The sequence below is a fragment of the Spinacia oleracea genome, chromosome 2 (assembly GCF_020520425.1).
Source record: "Spinacia oleracea cultivar Varoflay chromosome 2, BTI_SOV_V1, whole genome shotgun sequence".
NCBI classification, from domain to species: Eukaryota; Viridiplantae; Streptophyta; class Magnoliopsida; order Caryophyllales; family Amaranthaceae; genus Spinacia; species Spinacia oleracea.
The window spans coordinates 29,216,669-29,231,976 of NC_079488.1; the positions used below are offsets into that span (position 1 = coordinate 29,216,669).

General features: G+C 39.0%; 1 long non-coding RNA gene across 2 annotated transcripts; it reads left to right on the top strand.

Moving 5' to 3' along the window:
* The first annotated feature begins 11,798 nt into the window (after positions 1 to 11,798).
* LOC130466848 (uncharacterized) lies at positions 11,799 to 14,596 on the top strand. 2 transcript variants are annotated; one of them, XR_008926990.1, is made up of 2 exons: positions 11,799 to 12,065; positions 13,505 to 14,596. It is a non-coding gene; the product is annotated as an uncharacterized lncRNA (long non-coding RNA). The 2 variants fall into 2 exon arrangements; XR_008926991.1 differs by having other exon boundaries at positions 13,526 to 14,596.
* The last annotated feature ends 712 nt before the right edge of the window (positions 14,597 to 15,308 follow it).

Here is a 15,308-nt window from a genome sequence, read left to right on the forward strand (position 1 = left end):
GCAAATCGACCAAATCCCATACTTGGTTTTCAGACATGGAGTCTAATTCAGATTGCATGGCTTCTTGCCATTGCTTGGAGCTAGGGCTCGTCATAGCTTGCTTGTAAGTCGCAGGTTCATCACTTTCAAGTAATAGAACGTCATAGCTCTCGTTCGTCAAAATACCTAAGTACCTTTCCGGTTGAGATCTATATCTTTGCGATCTACGCGGGGTAACATTTCTAGATTGACCATGATTCTCACCAGATTCTTCTAAAAATCTCTGAGTTTCATCCTGAATGTCATCTTGAGCATTCTCTAGAGTTTGTTGTTCGACTCGAATTTCTTCGAGGTCTACTTTTCTCCCACTTGTCATTTTGGAAATGTGATCCTTCTCCAAAAAGACACCATCTCGAGCAATAAACACTTTGTTCTCAGATGTATTGTAGAAGTAATACCCCTTTGTTTCCTTTGGATAGCCCACAAGGATACATTTGTCAGATTTTGGATGAAGTTTGTCTGAAATTAATCGTTTGACGTATACTTCACATCCCCAAATCTTAAGAAAAGACACATTTGGAGGCTTTCCAAACCATAATTCGTATGGAGTCTTTTCGACAGCTTTAGACGGAGCTCTATTTATAGTGAGTGCAGCTGTATTTAGTGCATGTCCCCAAAATTCTAATGGAAGTTCGGCCTGACCCATCATTGACCTGACCATGTCTAGCAAGGTTCTGTTCCTCCGTTCTGACACACCGTTCCATTGTGGTGTTCCAGGAGGAGTCAATTCTGATAGAATTCCACATTCTTTCAGATGGTCATCAAATTCATAGCTCAGATATTCACCGCCTCTATCAGACCGCAGTGCCTTAATCTTCTTGCCTAATTGATTCTCTACTTCACTCTGAAATTCCTTGAATTTGTCAAAGGATTCAGACTTATGCTTCATTAGGTAGACATAACCATACCTACTGAAGTCATCAGTGAAAGTGATAAAGTAGCTGAAACCACCTCTAGCATTTGTACTCATTGGTCCACATACATCTGTATGGATTAAACCCAATAGTTCATTTGCTCTTTCTCCAACTTTAGAGAAAGGTTGCTTTGTCATTTTGCCAAGTAAACATGATTCGCATTTACCATAATCCTCTAAGTCAAATGGTTCTAGAATTCCTTCCCTTTGAAGTCTTTCTAAGCGTTTCAAGTTTATATGGCCTAATCGACAATGCCACAGATAGGTGAGATCTGAATCATCCTTTTTGGCCTTTTTTTGGTATTTATGTTATATACTTGTTTGTCGTGATCTAATAAATAAAGTCCATTGACTAATCTAGCAGATCCATAAAACATCTCTTTAAAATAAAACGAACAACTATTGTCTTTTATTATAAAGGAAAATCCCTTAGCATCTAAGCAAGAAACTGAAATGATGTTTTTGGTAAGACTTGGAACATGGAAACATTCTTCCAGTTCCAAAACTAGCCCGGAGGGCAACGACAAATAGTAAGTTCCTACAGCTAATGCAGCAATCCGTGCTCCATTTCCCACTCGTAGGTCGACTTCACCCTTGCTTAACTTTCTACTTCTTCTTAGTCCCTGTGGATTGGAACATAAGTGTGAGCCACAACCTGTATCTAATACCCAAGAAGTTGAATTAGCAAGTATACAGTCTATAACGAAAATACCTGAAGATGGAACGACTGTTCCGTTCTTCTGATCTTCCTTTAGCTTTGGACATTCTCTTTTGTAATGGCCTATTCCATCACAATAAAGACAGCTTGATGTGGACTTGTCCTGCTTTGATTTAGCATTGCCCTTGGACTTTCCACCTTTCTTGAATGGTCTCTTTCTAGCCTTGAGTAAATCTTTGGCTTCACAGTCCAGTACTATTTCAGCCTTTCTGACAAGGTGAATAAATTCTGCAACTGTTTCTTCTCTTGGTTCACTTAGGTATTGTTGCTTGAAGCGACCAAACCCACTGTGTAGTGAATTGAGCAAGACAGAGACTGCCATCCTTTCGCTTATTGGTGTTCCTAGTAGACTTAGGCGATCAAAATATGAACACATAAGATCCACATGGAACCTCAGTGGGACGCCTACCCTCTGTTTAGTGCGAAGGAGCTGAACATGTGTTTCTTGGACCTCCATCCTATAACACCTGTTGGGAGAACTAACCTTTAGCCCAGACATTGATTCAATCAACTCATGGACGTTCAGGTCCCTGTCCTCCGTACTTCCACGACAGATATCCCTCAGATTCTTGATGAGCGTAAAAGGTTCATAGGCTACAAACCTTCTAGCCCAATCATCAGGGATATTGTTCAGCATGAGACTCATAACCTTTTTGAGATCCGCATCCCAGGCGTAAAATCTCTCAGGGGTCATGTCTCTGGCATAGTAGCTTGGCATGGGATGTGATAGTACATACTCAAGTCCATTGAGTTTGACTATTTCAACTAGCTTAGCTTCCCATTCAAGAAAATTTGTCAGGTTCAGCTTGACCATAAGCTCAGAACCCATGATGATGTTTTGATTGTTGTTTGCCATATTAAAACTACAATTGAAAAGAATAAACAAATAAATAACCATTCACAGTTTCTCTTAATAAACTTAAATTCTAGCATACATGCATAATTCAATGTTTATTAAGCATTTTATTCAAGTTATGTGTTCCGGCAGGTGTGAATAAAATGATTCCAAGATCCTAAAATCATTGAAGAACTAAGCACAGTTTGTCGACTTAATCCTAGAACATCTTAGGTAAGCAAAAGCCTTTTGCTAATAGTCTAGAAACTATTCTTGGTTGATAGGTACGTCTAAGAACTTATTAGGTAAACCTATCGAATTTGCCACGACATAAAAGGACTCCTTACTTATATCGTTGAGTTTCACCAAAACTAACATGTACTCACAATTATTTGTGTACCTTGCCCCTTTAGGACCAATAAGTAACACCTCGCTGAGCGAAAACTATTACTAGATTGATGTAAAGGATATCCAAGCAAGTGTATATTTTGGCATGGCACCTTTTAACTCAATTTTTAAGTTTGGAACTTAAGGCTCTTACTATGTTGGTTAGATTTTAAGTGAACTAAAATCCTTAATCATGCAACATAATCAAGCTTATGATCTCATGCATTTTAAGACATATTTAAAACAATAAATAACTTAAAACATGCATAAGATATTTGTGATCTAGTATGGCCCGACTTCATCTTGAAGCTTTGACTTCAAAGTCCGTCTTGAAAATCTCCGTGGGAGGCACCATTTTCTTCAAATAGGATAAGCTATAACTAATTACAACTATTTGATGGTACGCAGACCATTTTGAATTGAAAAATAACTTTGGTGCTTTAGACCAATTACATTCAAATTAATGGTACGCAGACCATATTTTCTATCCTATTTGGGCCATACTAGTCACTTCATAACCTGCAAAACAGTACATATACAATATATACCATTCACCCATTCATTATCATGAATGGCCCACATAGCTGGTTAGTAAAACACATTATGCATCACGTAAACATTTGCAGCAATTAATCAAGGTCACCAATAATCTACCAATTATTCAGTCCTTATTAATTCTAATCGAGTTGTTTTAACCTTAAGGATTTGTAGACCTAATCAAGAGTTTATGACTAAAAACGCTCCCACTCAAACCAATAAATTCATATGCTTTACTAATTTTAAACATAAAATTGTATTTCTAGTCTAACCGGAAACATACAAATTTAATTAAAATTTAAAGCTCATATAAATTTATAATTGAATCCAAAAATTTAATTTAATTTCAGTCGCATTTAAATTAATTCATGATTTTAATTTTAGTAAAATAATTAGAATAAATTCCATTTATTATAATTATAATATTCAAAATTAAAATCCAAGAAATTAATTCAAATTATTAATTTTAAAATTCATTAAAATTACGTGAACTGAAATTTTCAAATTAAACATTCAAAACGATCTAATCGTAACGCAAACACCCTACGCGTTGCACGCCCATGGGCCGTACGCACACAGCCATTGCTGGCCATGTGCGCGCAGCCCATGCGCTCGTAGCATAGCTGCTGCTGTCCCAACGCAAGCCTCCGCATAGCGCCCATCGCACGCGAGCTATCGCTCGCAGCGCGCGCGCGCGACATCGCTCGCTGGCGCGCGAGATCGCTCGCTGGGCGCGCAAGCTCGCTCGCTGCGCGCGCGAGCCATCGCTCGCTGGGGCGCGAGATCGCTCGCTGGCGCGCGAGATCGCTCGCTGCGCGCGCGCGAGCCATCGCTCGCTGGTGCGCGACATCGCTCGCTGGGCGGGCGACATCGCGCGCTGTGCGCGCGAGTGATGCTGTGCGCAGCGCTCGTGGCACGCGAGCTTGCGCTCGCTGCGCGCGAGGCTGCGCGCGTTGTGGCGCAGCTCGCTTGCTGCCCACACGCGACTGCCTTGGCTCGCCCTTCGCCCATGCCCATTCGTTCATTGCTCGTGGCACACGACACAAGGCAGGGCTGCTGCCTTGTGCTCGTGCACTACGCCCTTGCTCATTGCATTCGTGCCGCACGGGCGACGAGCTCCCTTGCTCGTCGTCGCATGCCCGCATTATACAACACCCCTTAAGGGTAACACGAAGCGTCCATTGCTTCGTGCGTGCAAGTTATTTGAACGAATCGCATAAAAAATTTAAAATTTATATTTAAAATTAATGACAAATTAATAAATCTTATTAATTTCATAATTTTAGGGCGAAAAATCGAAAATTTATTATCCAATTGATTTCCGATTGATATGGATTCAAGTCTAGGTCATAAAAATTTAAAATTTATCGTAAATTTACAATTTTTATGGTGGTTTTTAATCATAGGTTTCTAATTAAATTACAATTAATTATGAAAATCAAATTAATTCTAAATTATTCTAATTTTCAACAAATTAATCATAATTACAAATTAGATTGCATAATTAACAAGACTAGGCATTCAAACTTGTTAAACATATGCAGTAGGTCAATCAAAAATTCAAGATTTATCAACAGGAATCGCAAATATTTAATTTAACATCTTAAATTTACGAAATTTTGCATTCGAAAAACTAAAACCTTCGAAAAGTCATAGTTAGGCTTCGAATTTGAGAATTCTGGGTTCGGCAGAAACATACTATTTTTGTCAAAATTTTAGAATGCCTTTTACATGCGGAATTGACACAAAAATCACTCAATTCGGATGAGTAATGAAGAAACTGCCGAAAAACTGCGTACATATAATTAAATAAACGCAATTTGCAATTAATTAACAATTACGAAAATTAATCACCCCTTTTAATTCTTGCAAATTTGTAATATTTAACCATGTTCATGCAATTTAGATTATGAAAATAATAAGGGGCTCGTGATACCACTGTTAGGTTATGATACATATGACATTACATAGATCATGCGGAAACAACCATTAACCCAGGACAACATATTATTTACACATAATCATATAGCATAATTTAGATGCATACTCTTTGTTGCGTGCCCTCCCTAGCTGCGCCCGAACCGAACAAGAACAAGTCTTTTAGGACTCCAAGTGTCGTCCCTCCGTAGATAGTCCACAGCACGTCCGGATCCGCCTTAAGATTGACCAACTAGAATCGCCCTTAAGGTACTAGAAAATTCGGCACTTTTATGAGCAAGATGTGTTTTAATTTTCTCTCAAAAACTCACTTTTGAATACTTTGAAACTTGTATATAAATTATGACCCCTAGGCCTTTATTTATAGAGTTATGGAAAAGGAATCGTAATCCTAGTAGGATGCGAATTAATTGGAATTAGAATCCTACATGAATTCTATTTAATTAATTTATCCAATTAGGAATAGACATTTAATCATACACTGACTCTTGCAGATTCAGGAATCACGCATGAGCACAAACTCACACACACACGGCAGCCACAAGGACTGCCCATGCGTGCGAGCTGCAGCCCACGCAGCAAGGCCCACGCATCCGTGGCCTTGGCGCGCGATGGGCTTGTGACGTGCGTGCTTGCTGGGCGACGGCCTGGCTTCGTGCTGGGCCTTCGTCCGGCAGGCCTCGTCCGATGCTAATTCGTACGATACGCTTCCGATTAAATTTCCATTTCCGGAATCTATTTCCGATACGAACAATATTTAATATTTCCGATTCCGGAATTAATTTCCGTTTCGAACAAATATTTAATATTTCCGTTTCCGGAATTATTTTCCGATTCCGGCAATATTTCCGATTCTGACAATATTTCCGTTTCCGGCAATATTTCCGATTCTGGTAATATTTCCATTTCCAATAATATTTTCCGATACGTACCATGTTTCCGTTTCCGGCAACATCTACGACTTGGATAATATTCATATTTCCGATACGATCCATATTTCCGTTTCCGGCAATATCATCGTTTCCGGAGTATTCATTTCTTGCCTGTGACGATCTTAGCTCCCACTGAAACCAAGATCCGTCGGTTCCGAATATTCATAGATGGAGTATTTAATGCCATTAAATACTTGATTCGTTTACGTACTATTTGTGTGACCCTACGGGTTCAGTCAAGAGTAAGCTGTGGATTAATATCATTAATTCCACTTGAACTGAAGCGGCCTCTAGCTAGGCATTCAGCTCACTTGATCTCACTGAATTATTAACTTGTTAATTAATACTGAACCGCATTTATTAGACTTAACATAGAATGCATACTTGGACCAAGGGCATTATTTCCTTCAGAACTTTCCTAACCCATACATTATTCCGGCGACGATCTCCGCGAGAGCTTGCATTTCTTTTGTGAACGACAGACCCCTTCATGTTAGGCACCTTTTTAGGCCTAGAACTGGAACGGCAAGGAACTTCCATTCGCTTTCGATCAGGACGAGCTTTTACAGTCTTAATACCATGGTCGCGAGGATTAGCAGGATCACGGCTCTCATACTTAGCCCTACCTCGAGGTATCAAAAGCTCAACCTTCTCTTCATTTCGAGCCTTAGTTCTCACAGCCTTATCATCGGAACTCATCCACAACTTGTAGTTTTCGGAAAGACCCACAGAGCCATCTGTAGCCACGGTCCAACGCGGGAGGCCACCATAATACTTAGCCCACGCTTGAACCCGTGCTTGTGAAAAGACCGCTACTTTAGGTGGTACCGTATCGGAAAACGGGATAGTCTGCCTTAAGCCGTATTGTCGCATGACTCGGTAAGGAAAGATGTAAACGGGCCGAGATAGCCCCAACAAAGAAACATAAACTAACACCTCGGAACCCCCCGTCATATTAGTCAAACCCTACCACGGTACCACCCACTTAATAGAGCATATGCCATGAGTGAAATAGGAGGCCCACTCGGCCTCGTCCTGGCCTTGGTGCAAATACTTTCGGTTACCCAAGGCTATAGGGCGATAATGTTTAGGATCCGCAGGAGCTTCTAAAAGCCTAAGCCGTTCTATGAGCCAAATCTGCAAAAAACGGGTACGATCAGAAAAATAATAATAAACGAAAATCCTGCCTGGGACGCACTTTCAACGCCCAGGACCAGGCGCCAGAAATTTCGACGCCCAGCTCTGGGAGCTGAAAATCAGCTCCAGGCAGGGGGGCTGTCGAGGCAAACGAAAAAAGAAAAGAAAAAGAAAAAATATGCGTATTACTTTGCGCGAATAAATGATCGATTACCTGCAGCAATAGGGGGCTCCCCTTAAAGTTTTCAGACATGGCATCCTTTTTTAACTCATCCGCACTCAGTAAGGTCTCGACAACAACCAATGGCATAATGGAATAACAACTCTCCATCTGGCTGATCAAGGGGATCAACCTTATGTCACCGAACACGCCATTGTTATTCGACAGTAAATAGTAGTTCAACAAGCAGAATACAAGTGCTCGAATATTCAATTTCTGTTCGGTCATATTTTTACTAGGTCTAAAGTGATGTTTTACAAGCTTTACCAAATTAACCTTATCACCCACAACGATCACAGCGAGCATGTTAGCATCTAGTCCTAGGAAAGCTCCTATAGTTGTTTTACCCTCTTCAACAGTGCCAGGGGTAGCAGGAGTAGCATTGGTAGGTTAACCAAGGATCGCGGCAAATTCATCTGGCAAAGGGCATACTTCATTGCCCCGAAAGACAAAAACATGGTGATCAGAATCCCAAAAGTTTAGGGCCGCACACAGAAAACTATAATCAATATTAATTTGTTGTAAGCCTAAGAATACCTCTAAGTGGTATCCTTTCAACAAAGCCTTTTCTGTGGGATTAATGGCTCTTAGCCAGCGCCTAACAACTCGTTGGAGGGAGAAGGAAGGAATCGACATGGCAAGAGTAGGGAAGAATAAAAGCTAAGCAATTGCAAAAGAGAGGAAGATTGAGAGTGGTGAAAAAGAAAGACGTACTTAACCCCTATATATACACGAAAGCATCAAGTGACATCCTAATCCCATTCGGAAACGCGTTAAGAAATCCGGAACTAAGAAAAACTGCCAAAATAGAATTTCCAGCGCCCAAGGCTGGGCGCCGAAATTTTTAACGCCTGGCCAGGGGCGCCGGAAATGTAGCCCATCGCCCGGATCCTTCAAAACGCGGAGCAGGAAAGGACTTAAAACCGTGTTAGTAGACACGAGGCCCTGTTGTAATCAAGATCAAGCCCAAAGCACCTTTAGAGCCCGAATAGTGAAAACAAATGTTAAAGCTTGTTGAAACTTAAACTCATCTCAAGAAAAAATATGTGTACATTTTTCAAGGCAATATAGAAAAAATAATAATCAAGGTCATTCTTCGAAACACAAAAAAAAAATTAAAAAAAAAATTCAAAAATAAAATCAAGTCGTTGGTTTCTCAAATTAAAAAGCGTTTATTTGTCAAAAAGATCAATTCGGGCCAAAGTAAGCTCGATGTATTAATTATTGAAAAATGAAGCAAACTTTGTCGCCCGGAAAATGAAGTCGCACTCCACGACTTCATCAAAGTAGCATACCACTACAAAGATCGCTCGCACTTACGAGCACGGTCCCAAACACGATTAAGGACGGTATAAAACGTACTTCTCTTGGCAAAGAACGAACACCAAGTACAAATGCTTGGGGGCTCGAAAGAAAGAAAATATGCGTTTCAAAAAAGGGATGCAAGTTAAAACAACGTTTCCAAGCTACGTCCCGTGCTTGGACAAATTCAAAAATGAACTTGACCTCAAAGCAAAAGGTCTCCATTAACATTCACATATGGTCCCACCGGTCATTTCACAAGGACCCAAGTAATGGCATAACTAGGCCAGTTCTAAACGGTGACATACATCCTATGAGCCGTAAAGACTTGTTCAAAACCACGAAAGGCAGACGACCACGAAACGATGGTCTGTTTAGACACGTTGCCAACCCACATTCAGGTTGCAGCTAAATCCGAGCATCCCTCAAAAGAATTCGCTCTTACAGGAATGAATAAAAAGAAATTTACAAAAGAAATCCCAAGAACAAATGAAATAGGGATTGGCCCACCTCGATCGGGCAAGATCACGCCACGAACCACGCGAGTCCCAAATCGAAAAGACGAATTCAGGTTCGCTCACCTTCAGCGGGCGGGGTCAACATCACAAACCGCGTAGGTCCTTATTTTCAAAACATCAAAACAGATTCGTCCACTTCTATCGGACGGGGTGTCCACCCTCAGCGGACAGGCTCGCCCACCTTCAGCGGGCGGGGTCTGCGTCACTAACCGCGCAGGTCCTTAGTCGCTGCAGCGATAACTTTTCCTGGTTTATCCTTTTCCAAAAATCAAAGGATGGTTTCCCTTTTCCAAAAATCAAAGGATGGTTTCCCTTTTCCAAAAATCAAACGATGGTTTCCCTTTTCCAAAAATCAAAGGATGGTTTCCCTTTTCCAAAAAGCAAAGGATTGGTTTTCCGCTTTTCCAAAAAAGAGCGATGTGCTGGATTTTCCTTCGTTTGACGTCCTATAAAAACAAGGGGGTTTTCTCGTTTAGCTAACCCTAAAAATGAGAATCTTTAAAACGTTTTACCTCGTGATTGGGTTCGGCCAGGCCTAGTTACACTTTATAGCTATGATTTCGAAAACATCTTTAGATACTTCCAATGACAAAGTGAGGGAGTTTCTATACTATCAGTTAACAAATTCCAATGACGTGTGAGGAATGTGTTAACACTTCAAGTGATGACCCTTAAGTCAAATGTTATCACTCGGGGGCTCGTGAGACCCTCGCAAAACAGGTCACATACACCATGGCTTGTATGACGCACTCCGTCTAGTACTTTGACCATCGTCTCATCTCGAGACTCAGTCAAAGTGGGGGCTAACTGTAGACGCCTACCTTTGTCCCCATTCCCGAAAGGGAAGGTTCGATGATGAGAACATAAATCTCCACTTGGCAACGCATCTCCTATAAAATAACGAATCTCAATCACCCTTTCATTTCAGCCAAAGCTGCTATTTATAGAAACCTGCTAAGAATAATAACTGCCGTAAAAGGTAGTTGTTAAAAGTGGCAAAATCATAAAAGATAGAAACCTGTCAAAATTAGGTGTTGCACTCCAACATAAATCCTAAAAGAGATAGAATTTACAAAGGAATTCTATTCCTGGTATAATTCGAAAATAAGAGTTACGTATTAATTAAATTCCTAACGAACCTAGAGTTCGTAACGGGCCTAGACGCATTCCGTCATAAGTTAATACGCACTAAAAGACTCGGATAAATCTCCCAAAAAGCTCCGTGTTCTAAGAGTCCAAATCTGACAAGAACTCGGCCCAAATCCTATTTTCAACGCCTGGATCTGGGCGCCGAAATCTTCGGCACCCAGCCCTAGGCGCTGAAAGTGCCTGGGGTCGTTTTATCTCCGGATTCTTTTTGGATTCGTATCTTAAAATCTTTCTTTCCACACACTCTTTTCCTATAAATACAGCCTAAAACCGACGTGAAAATAACACACAATTCCATAATCTGAGTATTGACTCTAGCCTTAAACCTAAGCCTCACGCTGCGAAATTGATCCCGCGTTCTGTCGCAATCAACCCAAAAATCGAACAGAACGCATCCTGCCCCTTGTAGCTTGATGAATTAAGCCTAAATACTGGAACATTGCTTAGAAACCCGAGATTCGCTAAATAAAAAGAGAAATAGCAAAGCCAAGTGGTTAGTTTTCTGAGAACCACAACGCACCTCTCAAGGGTGCGTTGTAATGTGTCCCTCATATGATTTAATCGCTTTCATTACCCTTTTATAAAATTGTCAAACTATTAATTTGATTGATCTATCACGCCTAATAAGATAATACCCTGGACAATTGAATTATCATGCTAGGTACCTTAAATCAATCTAAATAAGATAATCACGATCGATTTAGTATTATGTGTTGCATATTGCTAAAATCAATTCAGAATAGTTTAATACTTTAACGCATGTCCCTTCAATTATTTATGCTGAGCTAGTAAGGATAACCTGCCTCTGGAGTATTATGGATGAGCACTCATCTCGGTAGTTACAGTCCCCCGAACTCTCAATCTCTGCCCCGCGGGTGTACGTTGAGCGATCCCCACACCAGGGATCACAAGGGAACCTATGGCCGTCGTGGTCGAACATAATGGCACTCCCTTTATTTCACGATAACCGGTTTTGTCAGTTTTTCTCATTGTCGTTAAAAACTGAATGGCAACTCCTATATTACTAGTCGATTGGGTGTAAACTCACAGGAAATCCAATTACACTTGATCTGACAACGTCACGCCCACGAGGGACGAGGTCACGCATTAGTCTCGTGCTTTTTCGACCCCCTCATAGACGGTCCTTTTTTCAGTAATGTGGTGAATTAGCAGTTTATGGCTTCATAAATAGCAAGAATCGTTTTTTTACATAGTATGCTTCATGAATCATGATTCATGAGTTTCTTTGATTTCAAGTTGACTTTTGTTAATTTTTCGACTCAGAAAAACTATGCTGCTAGTTTATTATATCAGTAGAGGAAATAGTATAATTGAGTCGTGGTTCTTCCCGCTTATGATTACTGCAATGGAGTAAATAATCGAGCTCGATTTGTAGGGGGTTCTTCGGATTCAATTAATTTATCTCTTGTTGTCTTCTAGGTAAAATCATTTGGACTTTCTTATTCTTTCAAATTAATTAATTGTTATATTCCGATTTACCGATTCTGAGATGTTTTGGGTTTTCTCTGACGATTTTAGTAGTTTTAGTAATTTTTCTAGCAAAAATGTCAATTTCAGGGTTTTGTTTTAAATCTAAATTTCGGTCAGTATTATGCAATTGTTTAAATGTTTGAGGGTTGAGATTTGATGCGTAACGGTCTGACGAACCAGAGTTGCAAAAAGCAGTTTATTTGGTCTTCCTTAGAGGTTTATCATGAATTCGTACTCCAATAATTAGTGTGCTTTCTATTGAAGATAAATTTGCGGAGCGTACATCTAGAAATCTAGTTGTAGGTTGTGTTTAGGTACTTCACAAGGATGGTTAGGTGTACTTTGGTATTAATATCCTTACTGTTTTAATTGATTCAAAGCTGCTTACAATTGTCTGAAATTGTTAGTTTGTTACGTGTTTCTCCCTTTCTTCACCTCCCTCTTGGTAAAAGTATGATATTTTCTTGACTTCTTAAGTTCCCGTGGAATTTTGATTGCTAGCTAGGAGTTAGTTTTCATATCAACAGTTTGTATAAGTATGTCATTGGTGATCTTTATTCACTTAAAGGTTTAGCTAGATGATTGGAGATGACAGACTTTCAATTGAGTAATTTTATGGCCCATTTGCCTTCATTTTTTTTGTTTGAACTTAATTTTGATTTGATTTTTTTTCGCTCCTGGGTATATCTTAATATTCGTTTGAGTTTCCAGAATTATTGGTAAATTACAATGTTCTAAAGTATTTTCTTTTGTGCGATGGATTCTATTCTGTGGGGAGTAGACTTATAGTCTTATAGATAATGGAATATGACAAGTTCGACTATATGTGCTCGCTGCCTTCACTGTACCATACTCTTACATTCGAAGCACCTCTTAGAAACTTATGGACTACAATGAGAAGGTGATACATTTTAGATCAAGTTACATGGCTACATAAACAATTTATTTAGTTGAGTACTTGAGTGAAACAGAAAATGATATGTTTCTAAATTTCATGAATGCTGCACAATTCTTGATGTACAGCTTACCGATGTTAGTCAGATTATCCTTTCTTAAGCGTCTATACTCTAGAATATCTTTGCCTGTGAAATATGTGGATACATTTTACAGACTTTGGTGTGCTTTTAAAAACGCTTTTACGAGTAGTGGAATGATTGTGATTAACTTATTTTCTATTGGGAAAAAAGTTGTCAAGTATTTGGTTGTTGGTCATTATAATCTCATAGAACCTCCACCCTCTTTTTTTAGATATTTAGACTAGTTAAAGAATTTTATTGTAATGTTTATCATATATAGCTTGTTTCTTGCTCTATTTTTTTCTAACAAGAATTAGTCTCCTTACGGTTGGTTTGTAGAAGACGCTGACATTTGAATTCATAATGTGAAAGTTGTTGCAAATTTCGCTGCAGAAGGTACAGAGATCCAGGTGTTAATTAAATCAGCTACAGAGTATATCAATTTTCCCACCTATATTGTTAGAAAACTTCGTAATTTGACTCTCCATGATCTTGCATAAACAAGTCAAGAGAAGATTGTAGAGGCAGGTGGGCTTACTTTCTTGCTGAATCTTCTTAGAAGCTATGTGGATAACACCATACATCGAGTTGCTACTGGTGCTATTGCGAATTTAGCAATGAATGGTGAGTTTAGCTAACTCTTTTTCTGGCATTCTTTTACTATCTTTTCCTTTTTATGCTATTAGGTTGCTCTTTTCTTGTCACTTCAGAAACCAACAAAGAGCTGATTATGGCCCAAGGAGGAGTCGGTTTACTATCAGTAACTACTACTAATGTAGAGGATCCCCAAACCCTTCCCATGATTGCTGGAGCAGTAGATAATCTTTGTGGGAATGTAAACCATGAATATCATAAATGTTTGAGTTCCGAAGTGTCTTATTGAGATTTATTGTTTTTTCTTCTTGTACTGAAGGACATTGGGATTTTGTGTGTGTTTTGATTGTTGGTCTAAGCTGCAGTTGCTGAGTTCAAAGGAGATTCATGGGTATTTCAGACAAATGGAGGAGGTCCAAACATGTACTATATGATGCTTCTTTGAGGATCAGAGCATGCCGTTTCTGTTTTATATGTTTTCAGTTCCGAGGTGACATTTTGTTGGTGTTTTTTTTTTAGTGATTAGTTTTACTCAGTTCTAATTTGGTAGGATTATTGTAGGTTGAGGTGTTGTTGTTGCTTGAGGTGATACTGTTGCTTGGAGCTAGCTACTGTTGTACTGTTGCTTGGAGATGCTGTTTGGAGATGTTGTTTGGAGATGTTGTATGCTATAGCAGTCTATTAGGAAGTGTTGCTTTTTTCTTTTTGGAATTTGGCGATATAGAGACCGAAGTTGACATCGGTTGACTTTATTTTTGTTTTTATTATTAGATTGCTTAGCCAAACAAAAAATTGGTGTTTGTGGATGTTTTTGTAAGCAACTATGATATTAATTATATCAATTTAAATAATTGTCTATCGTTTATGTTATTTGCACATTCATGGTTGTTGTACATGTTAATATTATTTTATATTCAAAAAGTAAAAAAATGTTGCATATTTTAAATACTAATGGTAGTAGTAGTAGTAGTAATAATAGTAATAATAATAATTTTTAAAATAAAAATGTTACCCATTAATTAATAAGGTGTTACATTAGGTTTCAAAAAGTGATACATAACATCGAATAAAGTGTTACTATATGTCAAAAAAAAAATTATTAAAATTTTTTACCTAATAATCAACAAAGTGTTAAATAAGTTCGTAAAAGTGATACATAATGTCGGATAAAGTGTTACTACATGGTTGGAAAATGTTACTAAAGATAAGTAAGTGTTACCTAAGAAATAACAAGTAACACTTCAAAAATGATACTAATGATATTAAAAAGTGTTACATAAGAGGGCTTATAATAACACTTTTAAAAGTGTTGCCATACGTTACCCAAAGTGTTCCATAAGACCTTAGGGAACATGGGCGGATGGACCCACTAAAGTGTTACCTATTGTCTATGGTAACACTTTTTTCACTTTAAGTAACATATTTTCAGGTGTTACATAAACTCAATTATGTACTAGTGTTGTCCAGATGGTTGGTCATCGAATTCGATCTCAAGTACACCCCTCAAAAATCTATCAAGGGTTCAGCAGTCTCAGACTTCCTAGCCGACTGACTTACCCGATGAGAAAATTCTAATGACAAG